Source organism: Lithobates pipiens, unplaced genomic scaffold (assembly GCF_037356315.1).
Source record: "Lithobates pipiens isolate NorthernLeopardFrog02 unplaced genomic scaffold, aLitPip1_a1.2 Scaffold_3, whole genome shotgun sequence".
Lineage (NCBI taxonomy): Eukaryota > Metazoa > Chordata > Amphibia > Anura > Ranidae > Lithobates > Lithobates pipiens.
The window spans coordinates 79,851,182-79,867,587 of NW_027507790.1; positions in this window are offsets into that span (position 1 = coordinate 79,851,182).

Sequence of the window (16,406 nt, forward strand, 5' to 3'; positions counted from 1 at the left end):
ACAATGTAAAGTAGTGAGTGTACAGCTTGTATAACAGAAAATTTGCTGTCCCCTCAAAATAACAGACAGCCATTAATGTCTAAACTGCTGGCAACAAACGTGAGTAGACCCCTCAGTGGAAATATCCATTTTCCCTCCCCGGTGTCATGTGACTCGTTAATGTTTCAAGGTGTGTTAAATTTTGTTTGTTTGCTCTCACCTCTCTTATGCTGTTCACTGGAAGTTCAACATGGCACCTCATGGCAAAGAACTCTCTGAGAATCTGTAAAGAATAATTGTTCTACATAAAGATGGCCTAGGCCAGTGATGGCGAACCTTGGCACCCTTGATGTTTTGGAACTACATTTCCCATGATGCTCATGCACTCTACAGTGTAGTTGAGCATCATGAGAAATGTACTTCCAAAACATCTGCAGTGCTAAGGTTTGCCATCACTGACCTAGACTATAAGAAGATTGCCAAGACCCTGAAACTGAGCTGCAACGCGGTGGCCAAGACCATAGACAAATTGAAACGCCTAAGGTTTGACCTCATATTCTATGGTTTTGGTAAATTTGAAGGAAAAAAATCAGCAGAAAATCTGATGGTGTGTATGGGGCTTTAGGGCAGTGCTCGACAAAACCCGGTCGCCAGGTCGCATTGGCGACTAGAATCGGCGACCTTGCGCCTGGGGCAGCATAGCTGGGGGTATCCCGTCTCCGTGGACCCCCCCCCCCGCGCGATCGCGTCGGGCCGCGCCGCAGGCGGCCGGTAATTGAGCCCCCGGCTTTGAGGCCTTCTGTGATCCTATGGTTCCTTCTGGAATCTGGCGCCCTCTTGTGGTGGCCGTTGGAATTACAACCAACAATGCTAATTGATTTCCTGCCAGTCTTTCTCCATCCCTTTACTTAGAACCCCTAAACAAAACAAAACAAAAAAAAAAAAATATATATATATATATTTTTTTTTTATTTTTTATTATTTATTCTAACACCCTAGAGAGTAAAATGGTGGTCGTTGCAATACTGTCTGTCACACCGTATTTGCACAGCGGACTCACAAGCGCACTTTTTTGGGGGAAATTTTTTTATTTAATAAAAAAAAAAGACAACAGTAAAGTTAGCCTATTTTTTTTTTTTTATATTGTGAAAGATAATGTTACGCCGAGTAAATCGATACCCAACATGTCATGCTTCAAAATTGCGCCCGCTCATGGAATGGCGACAAACTTTTACCCTTTAAAATCTCCATAGGCGACGTTTAAAAAATTCGATAGGTTGCACGTTTTGAGTTACAGAGGAGGTCTGGGGCTAGAATTATTGCTCTTACTCTACCGATCGCAGCGATACCTCACATGTGTGGTTTGAACACCGCTTTCATATATGCGTTCGCTTCTGCACGCAAGCTTGGCGAGACAGGGCGCATTTAAAAAAAATTTTTTCTTATTTTAACTTTTATTTAAATTTTTTTCACTGTTCTTTTAAAAAAAAAAAATGTGTGTCACTTTTATTCCTATTACAAGGAATGTAAAAATCCCTTGTAATAGAAAAAAGCATGACAGGTCCTCTTTTATATATGAGATCTGGGGTCAGAGAGACCTCACATCTCATATTTACACTAAAATGCAATTTAAAAATGTCCCTCTAAGAGCTATGGGCAATGACTTGGAGACAGGTGGGGGGCTGGGGGCTATCTTCCCCTCACTCGTCTCCATGTCAGGCCAGGGACAGGTCCAGATCGCCGTCACGGACCTGGCTCCTAACTTTTTTAGCTGGTTCCTAGATTCCAAGCAAATTTGTCAACCCCTGCTTTAGGGGATGGATTACTGTGGTCTGATGAGACCAAGATGAACTTATTTGGTTCAGATGGTGTCAAGCGTTGTGTGGCGGCAATCAGGTGAGGAGTACAAAGACAAGTGTGTCTTGCCTATACTCAAGCATGGTGGTGCGAGTGTCATGGTCTAGGACTGCATGAGTGCTGCTGGCACTGGGGAGCTACAGTTCATTGAGGGAATCATGAATGCCAACATGTACTGAAGGAGAGCATAATCTATTCTCAGAGACTGGGCCGCAGGGCAGTTTTCCAACATAACGACCCCAAACACACCTCCAAGACGACCACTGCCTTGCTAAAGAAGCCGAGGATAAAGGTTATGGACTGGCCAAGCATGTCTCCAGATCTAAACCCTATTGATCATCTGTGGGGCATCCTCAAATGGAAGGTGAAGGAGCACAAGGTCTCCATAATCCACCAGCTCCATGATGTCACCCTGGAGGAGTGGAAGAGGACTCCAGTGGCAACCTGTGAAGCTCTGGTGAGCTCCATGCCCAAGAGGGTTAAAGCAGTGCTGGAAAATAATGGTGGCCACACAAACTATTAACACTGGGCCCAATTTGGAAATTTTCACTTAGGGGTGTACTCACTTTTGTTGCCAGCGGGGACAGTAAAATTACACTGTTATACAAGCTGTACACACACTACTTTACATTGTAGCAAAGTGTCATTTCTTCAGTGTTGTCACATTAAAATATATAATAAAATATTTTCAAAAATGAGGGGTGTACTCACTTTTGTGAGATACTGTGATTCTGTACATGCCAAATATGCTGCAGTAATCTCCCTCCACTGCGTCTGTCTGCAACCATTTTAATTGTGGGTAGCTGAAGCTGCTGCCTATTCACTTTCTGGATTTACTCAGACACACGCCTACAGTTCTGAAGCTCTCATTGGCCCCCTTTTCCTTCCTGCCAAAGTCTCAGGAGACAGAGAGCTGTGTATGTCATAAGCCTAGGCTTTTTACCAGACAAGAAACAGGAAGTGGGCTGTATAAGGTATTTACTGGCAGAAAAAAAAAAAGTTTTACTATCTAAAGTTAAAACAAGGGCAGAAGATTTAAAAGATGGAAAGTTGAAAAAAAAATGACTGAAGTTCCGCTTTGATGAAGAGATAAATATATATCAAAATTACATGGTATTGATGGTTAACAATTCCCAGCTTGGGCAGATAATGCCCTTCTTCAAAAACGAAGTACCCTTTTCTATATTATGGCCCTTGGGAAGGCCGGATTGCATTGCACATATATCTATGAGCTACATGCACCTCACCCTTGGAACTTTGAGATTTAGAGATATATATATCTCTCAATCACACACCATCTTTCCTCTACATCAGTGCTTCCTGTGCTTTGCGTTGGGGAGCTGTACTTACAGTTTGCGTGGCTCTACCATTGGTCTGCCCTGCACTAACTGCAAGAGAATTCACAAAGGGTTTGAGCCTGATCTTAAGAAACAGAAGAACTTGGTGATCACTTATCTGAAAAAATGTCATAATTCTAGTCTCATTAACCTGGGACTTAGCCTACAAATTTTGCCGAAAGCCCTATGAAACTTCGTGTTTTAGCAGGAAATCTTTAAAGACTGTACGAAAGTGCTTTCTTAAGGCGCATTTACACTGTTGGGTCAAGGTAAATTGCAGCAAAGCAGATTACATATGTTAAGCCAATGTGACGCCTTGTGCTCTGGATGGCACCCCAATGCATCTTGCCAACAGATGTGCATTGCAGCACAGCTCAATGCATGATAATGCACTAATGTGTGTTACAGTGCATTACCAGAAATGGTACAGGCACTCTTCCTGGTATATGTATTAATTCACAGTGTGGTAAATGGGCCATTATGCATTGCTAGAAAAAATTATAAATGTTGAGGTGGAAGTTATAAAATTCGGTCTGGTCTCCTTCGGTAAACTGCTCTCTCCTCCTGTCAGCACCTTATTGGTACTTCCTCTCCATGCCTGTACATGGACACACAAATGATTTAAACCAAGTCGAATTCTGGTACTTAAAACTAGTTGCACATAAATATACAGTTACCAATTTTGAAATCGAATACAAAACTGCATTATTTTGTGTTATATATGCCTGGAATTCAACTTTAAAACAGTTCTAAAGTTAAAAAATGTTTGCACCCCAATGCATTCTCTGCATTAAGGTAGAAAAAAACTTTTAATATTGGCTTCCCCCTAACCTCCCTAAATACTCACCTGAACCTGATCTGGGTCTAGCGCTGTGCATGTCTGCGGCAGCTCTTCTCCCCTCTCCAGCTCTGACAGGCTTGGCTGAGAGCAGAGGGAGCCATTGGTTCCTGCTGCTGTCAGTGGGAGGGTGGGGCCGAGCTGGGCTGTGTGTCTGAATAGACACAAACGGCTTGCTCGGGTTCGAGCACGCACGATTGCCCCATTGGAAGCAGCTTGGGGTGAACTTGGCAGGAGTAGACTTAAGCTCCTGCAGGGAACCTGATAAGAGGAGGATTGGGGCTGCTCTGTGCGAAACCATTACACAGAGCAGGTAAGAATAACATGTTTGTAAAGCTTGAATTTTTTAAAAAAATAATCATTTTAAAGTAGAATTAAACTCGGCAACTTTTTTTGGTTGGCTCCCAGGAACAGTTAGCCATAATGTGCTAGTATGCAGAGCATATTAGCACATTATGGCAAACGTACTTGTCAAATGATCCCTTTCAGCATTTTGCAATAAGAGCTCCCATTGGTCACGGGCACTTCCATCTTCTCTTGGTCTGCCTTCTGGGTTTGGACTGTTCGGAAACTTGGCTCGGCCACAATGACATCGCTCTCGCATGAGAGTCAAATCTGCATGGCACAGAGCGGTGCCATAAATGTATTTTATGTGCATGCATGGCTCAGTGTACGTTAATGCTGACAGAAGGGAGAAGCAGTCATGAAAGAAGAGATCATTAGGGTCTCTTCAGTCATTAAAATCCTATCTGTAAGCATTTTTTTTTTTTTTTTTTAAGTTCAATTCAGCTTTAAGATTAGAGAAGACCCAGGAGCTGGAAAAAGACATGTATAAAAAGCACGGTCTCCATCTGCTGGCATGTCTTGACATTGAAGCTTCAATTCACATTACTAAAAAATAGTAGGAGTTTAGGAACATGTACAAAACATTTTTTTTTTTTTTTATCAAAAAGTTTTTATTATGTCAAAAATAAAAGGCACTTTCAGTACAAATGTGTGTGTATATATATATATATATATATATATACATACCATACAAAGAGTATAAATGATTATACAGCTACAGGGAAAATGTATGCTAACTTTATAATGTGACTTATATAAATGCAAATACGTCTTACATATTGACTTTTGTAGTAATGTCAATAAAATAGGGGGAACTAAAAAATAAAAACAAGAACCAATGAGAAACAAAAAAACAAATGAAAAACATTTCAGCCTGACAGCCATTATACCTTTCTCCCGGTATATGACCCTATAACTGTATGCCTTCTGCCACAAAGGTCACTTGTCTATTGTTTCCCTCCACAACATGTGCTAATTTTGGCATGCATCTTTAACCACTTCAATACCAGGCTTACACTTTCCTGCCCAAGCCAATTTTCAGCTTTCAGTGCTGTCACAAATTGAATGACAATTGCGCGGTCATGCTAAACTGTACCCAAACAAATTTTTTTATAATTTTTTTCCCACAAATAGAGCTTTCTTTTCGTGCTATTTGATCACCTCTGCGATTTTTATTTTTTTCGCAACAAAAAAAAAAAGTGCAGAGAATTAAAAAAAAAAGTTTTTCTTTGTTTCTGTTAAAATGTTTTCTAAATAAGTACGTTTTAATCTTTAATGATTGGCACTGATGGGCACCAATGAGGTGACACTGATAGGCGGCAATGAAATGCGGCAATGATGGGCAATAGTTTACAGCACTAATGGGTAATTATAGGTGGCACGGATGGGCACTGATGAGTGGCATTGCTGGGCATCACTTTTTTTATTGTGTCATAGAGGTGCCAGTCAGTGCCCATTTGTGGTGTCCAACCAAAATTGACATATTTTATCAAACTTCTTTGGTGATTTTATGGTAGTAGGTGTTTTTTTTTCCCGTATAAGAATGTAAGTATAAGGGGAGGGGAGGGGAGTACAGGTCCTGTATATCTATAAGAATGTGAGTACAAGGAAAGGGGAGTACAGGGCCTCATCCAGGCCTCCCAGCAAGCACACCAGTGGATCCATAGTCAGCTGAACCTCATAGATAGAGTTGATGGTTGTGACAACATTATTCCAATATCTAACAAGTTTGGGACATTTCCACAACATGTGTATGAGGTCTCCTTGATGAACACTGCTTCCCCAGTGGTGCAGTTGTACCAAGGTTCTATATACCCTATGCAAAATGAACAAGTGTGATAGTCTCTGTGCCGTTGATACTGACACTAGGGGTCTAGCATTTAGTATTTGTTCCCATTGTTCCCCGTCAATGAGGCCAATGTTTCTTTCCCACTTCTCCCTGCAAGGCAGAAGATCGGGTGCCTGTATATGAGTCAACAGTTGCGTATAGGTTCTGGAGATAATACCCCTTTTTTCATCATATACAGATTCCAAAAAGGTTTATTCTACCAAGCGCAGGGACGAGCAGTTGCTCTGATATCTGGCTGCGTGGCTTAGCTGAATATATTGATATTGAATATTGCCCAATAGTGGAAACTCCTCTCTTAGCCCCGTACACACGGTCGGAGATTTCGACAACCAAATCCGTCGGATTTTGCCCGTCAGATCTTGTCCGAAACTGTTGCATACACACGATCGGACTAAGTTGTCGAAAAATCCGATCATTCAGAACGTGATGACGTAATTTCGTTACGATGGGACTACGTTCAGCCTAGTAGCCAATAGCTTTGATGTAGGAATTTGATCTGAGCATGCGTGGCACTTGGTCCGATCAAAATTCTCTACACATGATCAGAGTTTGTCCGATCGAACCAGTTGGTCGGAAAATATTTCCAACAAGTTGGAAAATTGGGTCAGACGGATATTCAGACTGATGCATACCACACACAGCCGGATTATCCGACAACACGGTCCGATAGGACACATTCCGACGGATTCTCCGACCGTGTGTACAAGGGCTTAGTTTATCGTAATATTTCAGGCCCATCTCATCAAAAATTTGATCCATATATTTTACCCCTGCTGCCTCCCACCGTGCGTGACCGCTGACTTTGGCTAGCTCTGTGTAGAACTTATTCTGCCAAATTGGTGTGCTAGGAAAAAACCCATTTATTCCTAATCTCCGTTTAATACTGCCCCAAAGTTTTTTTAAGGAGGCGACTGTAGGACATTGGGGAGGGGTTGTGGGGAAGCCCATTTCCATATGGGATAGAGCAGAGTACATTGTGGTACGATTGGTAAGTAAAGATTTAGACTGGTCTGGTGCGTCAGGCTTATCCCCTGTAAAGTGTTGTAGTTGCGCAGTGAAAAAGTATGTCTGAGCATGGGGGACAGCCATTCCTCCTTGGTCTTTAGGATACTGTAGAGTAGTTAATTTTATTCTGGCTACCTTATTCTTCCAAATTAAAGGTCTGAACTGTGAGTCTATACATTGGAAAAAGTACTTTGGTATCCAGATCGGTGCATTATGCAGTATATACAGCAATTGCTGGGCCCATATCATCTTAGGTAAGTTAGTTCTCCCTGTGACTGACAGTGGCAATTTACACCAGGTACCACACTTATTTTTAAATTTCTGAAGTAAAGGTTTTAGGTTACATTATATAGTCCTTGGAGTCTTTTGTCACTAATATTCCTAAATATCTCAAGACACTAACCACACCACCTTAGAGCCACACCCACTATTTCGCTACAACCATGCCCATTTTCACCAAGTGGGAGGGGTTAAAAAGGAAGGGCGGGGTCTGGCGCCCCCACATCCTAACACTTCACCAGCGATTTGATAGACATCTGAGTTTGATGTCACTTCCTGTTTTCTCTCTCCAAGAGGAAACAGGAAGTATGAGAGGAGCGGACCTCTCCATCATCACTGTGGAAGGAGACAATGTTGGAGAGGACAACACACAGCAAGGCAAGTAAGGGGGGGGGGGGGTTTGATGTGACACAGGCAGGCTGCTGTAATTTGGTGGTGACACATGCTGCTGCAATCTGGTGGTGACACATGATGCTGCAATTGGTGGTGACACATGCTGCTGCAATCTGGTGGTGACACATGATGCTGCAATTGGTGGTGACACATGATGCTGCAATCTGGTGGTGACACGTGCTGCTGCAATCTGGTGGTGACACATGCTGCTGCAATCTGGTGGTGACACATGCTGCTGCAATCTGGTGGTGACACATGCTGCTGCAATCTGGTGGTGACACATGATGCTGCAATTGGTGGTGACACATGATGCTGCAATCTGGTGGTGACACGTGCTGCTGCAATCTGGTGGTGACACGTGCTGCTGCAATCTGGTGGTGACACATGCTGCTGCAATCTGGTGGTGACACATGCTGCTGCAATCTGGTGGTGACACAGACTGCTGCGATTGGTGGTGACACAGGCTGCTGCGATTGGTGGTGACACAGGCTGCTGCAATTTGGTGGTGACACAGGCTGCTGCGATTGGTGGTGACACAGGCTGCTGCAATTTGGTGGTGACACAGGCTGCTGCATTTTGTTGGTGACACAGGCTGCTGCATTTTGTTGGTGACACAGGCTGCTGCATTTGGTGGTGACACAGGCTGCTGCAATTTGGTGGTGACACAGGCTGCTGCAATTTGGTGGTGACACAGGCTGCTGCAATTTGGTGGTGACACAGGCTGCTGCATTTGGTGGGACACAATTTATGTGACACATGCTGCATGTAAGGAGGGAGTCCGCTGGGGGCACCTGATGTAAGGGTGGACTCTGCTGGGGACACCCGATGACAGGTGACCTGGCTGGTGACACGCTCAGGGCTCCCACTGATTTTGCATTATGGTGAGTTGAATGATTTCATTTTATATTACAATGTAATAATAGAAATAATTTGCTTCAATCATCCTGACACCATAATAACCATGGTGCCGAGATGATTGAAGTGCTAACACCAGGTGTTTGGAATATCTTTATCTGCTGATTGTTAAACTTTCTAGAATACACATATTTCTATTGTTGTGTAGGATCTGGGCCTGCTCTCCCTCCATCCCTCTCTCCCTCTCCATCCATCCCTCGTTCATCTCAGACACTAACCACACCACCTTAGAGCCACACCCACTATTTCACTGCAACCATGCCAATTTTCACCAAGTGGGAAGGGTTAAAAAGGAAGGGCGCCCCCACATCCTAACACTTCACCAGCCGCCACTGATGCCAATTAATGGCAAAACCAGAAAACTCACCAATGTACACAAATTTGACACCGCAGGGTGCCTTACTGCATTCTCTGATCACACTCTGGAGGAGTCCTCGACGAGGAGGATGCTGACTAATTATCTCTGTGTATGGCCAGCTTAAGCTTGCTGAAAGATCTATAGCATCTGGCACACTTCCCGATGTGTTGGAGTCTAGTACCTGGCTGAGCTCTGTGCTTCCTTTTGCTGGCCCCTATGTTACTAATGTGTCAGAACATAGGAGACAACGGAGGAAACCACAGACATGTCTCCCAACTTTATGAGATAAAGCACACTCTTTAGTATCCTGGTGCCCGGCCTCCCACCCTTTGGTATATGGTGTACAGCCCTCAGACCAGTGGCGACTGGTGCTCTATTGGTCCGCAGACGGACTTTACCTGACTCCCATCGCTCCAGCCCGCACCGCACACAGACACCCCCAGTCGCCGGCTCACTTACCCTGTGCTGTCCCCAGACTGGCATGTTGGAGGGTGCGTGGCTCCTCTGTGTCCCCCTCCGTCTTCTGGTGGCCGCTGGTGGGTCAGTCGGTCGGCCTTTCCCTGCATCTCCTGATTGGCTGGGAGGAGAATCAGTCTGACATTAGTGAATATTCATACGTGCTTTAAAAAAAAAACATTGGAATCCATGCGTCCGGCTCCTACTAGCCTCAAGTAACATGCTCCCAGTTTTGTATTGTCTTCTGCATATCCCCAGCCAGCAATGTAGCATATTCACACTCTCTGACTCTAATTTTCTCTTCTCTATTAAGTCTACAGTTTCTGACAGCTCCGCCAAGCTCATAAGTTGACAATCACTGCTTTAGTACAATGTGTGTTGGCAAAGGACAACTCCCTTGCCACGCCACCAGTTGCGTGGCCCACGAAGAACTAATAGGCAAAAGTTGATTGTGCTTTTTTCATCATGTATTGGCCTTTTTTGATCATAAAAAAACTGGATATAAGAAACATGGCAGATAAGGAACTCAGGACATACATTCAAGAGGTACAGAAAATCAACTTAGTATGTCAAATGACATACCTTGGGGTAGTAAACCCGCATTTTTTTTTTTTTTTTTTTAAAACCTGCAAAGCAAAAGGCATAATGAGCTAGTATGCACCGCATACTAGCTCATTATGAAATACTTACCTTAGAACGAGGCCCCGACATCTCGCCCGATCCACGCCGAGGAAGCCGACATGCTCCCTCGGCGTCTCTTCCGGGTATCGCGGCTCCGGCGCTGTGAGTGGCCGGAGCCGCGATATCGTCACTCCCGCGCATGCGCGCGGGAGATTTAAATCCGGCCGGACGAGCGCTGCCGGATTTTCGCGGAGAGAACCCCCTTGTGCGCATGCGCCGCTGCAGTCAGCGGCGCATACCGAGGGGAATATCTCCTAAACCGTACAGGTTTAGGAGATATTTTTTTTACCTACAGGTAAGCCTTATTATAGGCTTTCCTGTAGGTAAAAGTTTAAAAAGTGGGTTTACTTCCACTTTAAGAACCAATAAATGTTATATTTCGAAAGCTTAGAGATAACAGATTGGTACTAAATGGCAGTCAAGTCCCATAACACATAAAAAAAAAAAAAGGAAAAATAAAAAAACAGAATACAAAAAGGTACGTTTAGTCTCCCTCAAACCACCAGGGAGAGAGGGCTATGGCCAATGAGCCAAGAATAAAGTATGGCTTTTGCTAACCCATAACTTAAAATACAAACTTTTCCTTCTTGGGCAAGGACAAAAGTTACCATTTTGAGTCTTTCTCATGGGAGGATACTTATATAGAGACAGCTCCCTTATATCCTACCCTGGAGGGTGAGATTAAGAATTATTTAACTCTGATACTTGTAGCAGTCTATATTTGACCAGTTGAAGTGGAGCAAGTCCAGGGGTTTCCAACCATGCCTGCTATATAGAGTATAATTTACGGTTGGCATTTCTGTGTTGGTAGGTTAACTGTTCACGTATAGTTACATAGTAGGTGAGGCCAATAGAAGGAGCAGTCAGCTCCAAGAGCGTATCCTTTCATCACTGCAGCCCTGATTGACAAGGTTGTGTTTTATTTCGATTTTTTTCACAGGTGAATGGGTAGGGGTACATTGTACCCCATACTCATTCACATAGGGTGGGGGGCCGGTATCCCGGATTCTGATAAGCCCCCCGCCTGCAGACCCTGACAACCAACCACCAGGGTTGTCGGGAAGAGGCCCTTGTCCTCATCAACATGGGGACAAGGTGCTTTGGGGTGGGGGGCCGCACGGCCTCCCCCTTCCCCAAAGCACCCCCCATGTTGAGGGCACGTTGCATGGTACGGCTCAGGAGGGGGGGCTCTCGCTCGTCCCCACCCCCTTTTCTGACTGGCCGGGTAGCGTGCTCTGATAAGGGTCTTATATGAGCCTAGGGGGGGACTCCCACGCTGTTTTTTTCGGCGTAGGGCTTCCCCTTTAAGTCCATAGCAGGTGACGGGGCCAGCGACGTGTCAATTGACTTCCTTCGCTAGTCCCGGCTACCTGGAGCCGCGTTCAAAATGAACAGACTTTTCTCCGTGTGCAGGAAACTCCGTTCATTTCAAAAGTCCAGCGGACTAGCACACACACGGCCAGATTGTCCGCCGGACTCGCAGTCTGGCAGACAGTTTTTGAGTCAAAACAACTTTCTAAGTCCGCCGGACTTTTGGGGAAAAAGAGTCTGCCGGAGCCCACACACGGGCTGATTGTCCGGTCGGACTCTGGTCCGCCGGATAGTTTGATCATGTGTACGAGGCATTACTCCCCTAGGAATGAACATCGATATCAATCTCAATTATTTTATCCTAATTAATTTAAAAATTGTGATGTAAAGTAGTGAGTGTACACCTTGTATAACACTGTAAATTTACTGCCCCTCAAAATAACTTAACACACAGCCATTAATGTCTAAACTGCTGTCAACAAAAGTGATTACACCCCTAAGTTAAAATATCCAAATTGGGCCCAAAGTGTCAATATTTTGTGTGGCCACCATTATTTTTCAGCACTGCTTTAACCCTCTTTGGCATGGAGTTCACCAGAGCTTCAAAGGTTGCCACTGGAGTCCTCTTCCACGACGACATCACAGAGCTGGTGGATGTTAGAGACCGTACGCTCCTCCACCTTCCATTTGAGGATGCCCCACACATGCTCAATAGGGTTTAGGTCTGGAGACATGCTTGGCCAGTCCATCACCTTTACCCACAGCTTCTTTAGCAAGGCAGTGGTTGTCTTGGGGGTGTGTTTGGGGTCATTATCATGTTGGAATACTGCCCTGTGGCCCAGCCTCCAAAGGGAGGGGGATCATGCTCTGCTTCAGTATGTCACAGTACATGTTGGCTTTGATTGTTCCCTCAATAAACTGTAGCTCCCCAGTGCTGGCAGCACTCATGCAGCCCCACACCATGACACTCCTACCAACATGCTTGACTGTAGGACAGACACACTTGTCTTTGTACTCTTCACCTGGCTGCCGCCACACATGCTTGACACCATCTGAATCAAATAAATTTATCTTGGGGGCGTGGCCTGACCATGGAGGAGTGAAGACGTGTGTCTCCTCAGCTCCGTCTCACCGCCGCATGATAACAGCGTAAGGAGGGTGAATCCGTCCCCATCCTCACACAGCGATGTCCCACAAGAGCCGGGCGTCATCCCAGCACTCGCGGGTGGACCGCTCGAGGCAAGCGCAGCTAGACAACTTCTTCCCGGGGCAGGAGGAGAAGGGCCGGGAGGCCTCCAAAATGGCCCTGAAAGCTGGCAAGGCCGCGCCATCCACGGCCGCAAAGTCGCACCGGAGGGATGCCTCGCCGATAACTTCCCCGCAGTCGGTGAGTGATTCTGCCCCCCCGACCTCCCCAGGGTCCCCCGGGTTGCTGACGGAAGCCCCTGACGAACCGGACCCCCTGGCTGATGCAGATATCAGGCGCCATATCCTGTCCCTCCCCACCAAGGCTGACCTGGAGCGCTTTGCTGATAGAGTGGAGAAGGCGTTTAAAGAGGACATTGCACAGCTTAAGGCAGACACAGTGCACCTGGGGGGCAGGATGGAGTCCCTGGAGCAGAGATTTGAAGAGGATCTCCCTGTTATAACTATGCTGCAGGACCAATGTGATGCACAAGGCCGTCAGATTGAGGCCCTGCTTTGCCAGTTAGACGACACCGAGAACCGCAGTCGCAGAGCTAACATTAGGATCCGGGGCCTACCTGAGGCCACAGGAACTAGGGACATTATTCCCACCCTGGAAGGCGTTTTTAAGGAGATCCTAGGCCTACCTGCTACAGCTACTGTGGAAATTGACCGTGCACATAGGGCCTTGAAACCTCCCTCTCAAGATGTGAATAATCCCAGAGACATTATCTGTAAGCTACATAAGTATACGCTTAAGGATCGCATAATGCAGAAAATGAGAGGGAAACCCTATTTTGATTTTGATGGTGCACATCTGGCTTTTTACCAGGACATTTCAAGGCGCACTCTTATGCAACGCAGGGCCTTGCGCCCCCTCCTGCTGGCTATTCAAGAGGCTGGACTGCCATACCGGTGGGGGTTTCCCTTTGCCCTCCAAGTTACCAGGGACGGTAAGACCGTGACTCTCCGAACTAAAGATGACCTCCCACACTTTTTGGCTTCCTTGGAGCTGGAACAGGTTGACTTCCTGGACTGGAGGAACCCTTCGGACTTTGCGGCTTTTAGATTGCCGACACCGCAACCGTGGCTGCCTGCTAGAAGTCAGAACTGCAGACGGCGCCATAGGAGACAATCCATGGATCCTTCCACGGACTCTGCTGCCCTGGGTCCCTGAGGGTACCGAATCTTTTTCCCAAGGATGCGCTCCTGTGATCTGAGGAACTCTGGGTTGACTCGACTTGACTTACCTGGAATTCCCCACGGCACCCTGTGCTGGTTCCGGTTTTTGGTTCGCATTTGCAGTTAATTTTTTTTCTTTTTAATGGCCTTGTTTTTTTGTTCTGCCGTGGGGACCCTGTAAAACGTTAGTCATTGTTGCCTTCTTTATTTTCCCCCTCCTTTCTCGCACCAAGTTAGATGCGGTGGACGGGGATGGAGACCCACTTCCCTCTTTGTTATGGGATTCCACGTACCCCCAGTAGGATGCCCGTTTTTTCCTTTTTTTTTTTCTTTTTTACGGGCTTAGATCCTGGTTGGGATCTGAGGTTGTGGCCTGGGCCCCACCCCCCTTCTGGGTGGGGACCTCGCCATAACTTTTAGTTTTTTTTCTACCTCTAACCGGCCTCGGCCGCTATGTTTTATCAGATGTGCCTTATATATCTCTCACGTGTATGTTTGTTTTTTCTCCCCCTTTTTCTTTCTCTCTCTTCCCTTGACTGCTCTCCTTTTTCTGACTCTTCCCTCTTTAGGTCATCTCTGCCACTCTGCCGTCTGCACCGGGCGCACCACCACTTTTCGAGCATGTCCCTGCCTAGATTTTTTGGATGGCTACACTGCGGGTAAGCACTTACAATGTTAGGGGCCTATGCTCCCCTCATAAGCGTAGTAAGCTCTGGGGGGAATTGAAGCGGCTGAAGTCGCAGGTGATTTTCCTTCAGGAGACTCACTTTACGCATCAGTCGTCCCCTAAACTACCTACCCATCTTTTTAACCAGTGGTTTCTGAGCAACTCCCCTTTAGCTAAATCGAGAGGTACAGCTATTGGCATGCATAAGTCCTGCCCCTTCCAACCCTCTGATCACAAGGTAGACCCCCAGGGCAGGTATGTTTTTTTGAAGGGCACTACAGCTGGACAACTCTATACGTTCGCGATGCTTTATGCCCCTAACGCTGACCAGCTCACTTTTATTGACCGTACATTAGACCGTCTAGCGGATTTTAGGGAAGGCTTTTCAATTGTAGGAGGCGACTTTAACGTAAGCCCCGACCCCCAGCTGGACACATCCCATGCGAGACCCTCCCATTCCTACAAATTCCTTAAACATTACCGCAAGACTATGCAATCCCATCTCCTATCGGACGGTTGGCGGACACTGCACCCCCCTGATAGGGACTACAGTTATTATTCAAAGGTGCATGATGTGTACACACGTATTGACCACATCTACGTTGACCGCAATATCCTGGAACTCCTTCAGTCCGCGTCTATCGACGTCATTTCTATCTCAGACCATGCCCCAGTGACGGTTGTTTTTGCCCTGCCCATGGTCCTGCAGAGGACCTGGACATGGCGGCTTAATGATAATTTACTGGATGATGGGGTAGCGGTGAAGGAGGTCACGGATACACTGACTAACTACTTCAAGGAAAATCCGCCAGCCGAAATGGGTGAAGGGGTTATATGGGAAGCCCATAAGGCGGTGATTAGAGGGGCATTAATCTCTCAGGGGTCTAGGCTGAAAAAAGAACGTCAGGCTGATTTTACACGGGTATATACTGCCCTTCAGAAAGCTGAACTCGATCATAAGACTAATGGGAGTCCGGAGGCTTTGTCGGCTTTGACGGAGCTACGGGAATTATTTCTGCGGTTATTAGACCGCCAAGCCCGCAAACAATTTCGCTTTTTGGCCCACAAATATTATGAACACGGGAATAAGTGCGGTTGGATGCTGGCCCGTGCCCTCCGTAAACGCCACGCTCAGACCTATATTCACAAATTGCACGATTCTGCGGGGGTTCCGGTTGTCCAATCCTCTAAAATAGCGGCCGGGTTCCGTGAGTACTACACAACACTATATAATATAGACTCTACAATCTCCCCCGCAACCCGAGTGGATAGACTCAAGGCGACCCGTGCCTACTTGGCGGCGGCTGATCTGCCGAAACTTACCGAAGAACAATCCGCTGCCCTGGAGCTCCCAATTACTGTAGAGGAGCTTGGGGCCACGGTGGAGTCCTTGCCTAATGGTAAGAGTCCTGGCCCAGACGGATTCACTAAGGTTTACTACAAAACTTTCCTGCCCCAGCTACAGGCTCCCATGTGTGCCTACTTTAATGCAATATCTGGGGGTGGTGCCATCCCCCAGGAAGCCCTTCTAGCTCACATTACTGTTATACCGAAGGAGGGCAAGGACCCCACCGTCCCCCAGAGCTACCGCCCTATTTCCCTTCTTAATTTGGACATAAAGATTCTGACGAAAATTTTAGCAAATAGAATGAAGCTCCTTATTCCTGACCTTGTCCACCCTGACCAGACAGGCTTTGTTGCCGGGAGGGAGGCCAGGGATAACTCCCTTTGAGCGGTCCATCTTATTCACTGGGCCCGCTCCCGCCCTG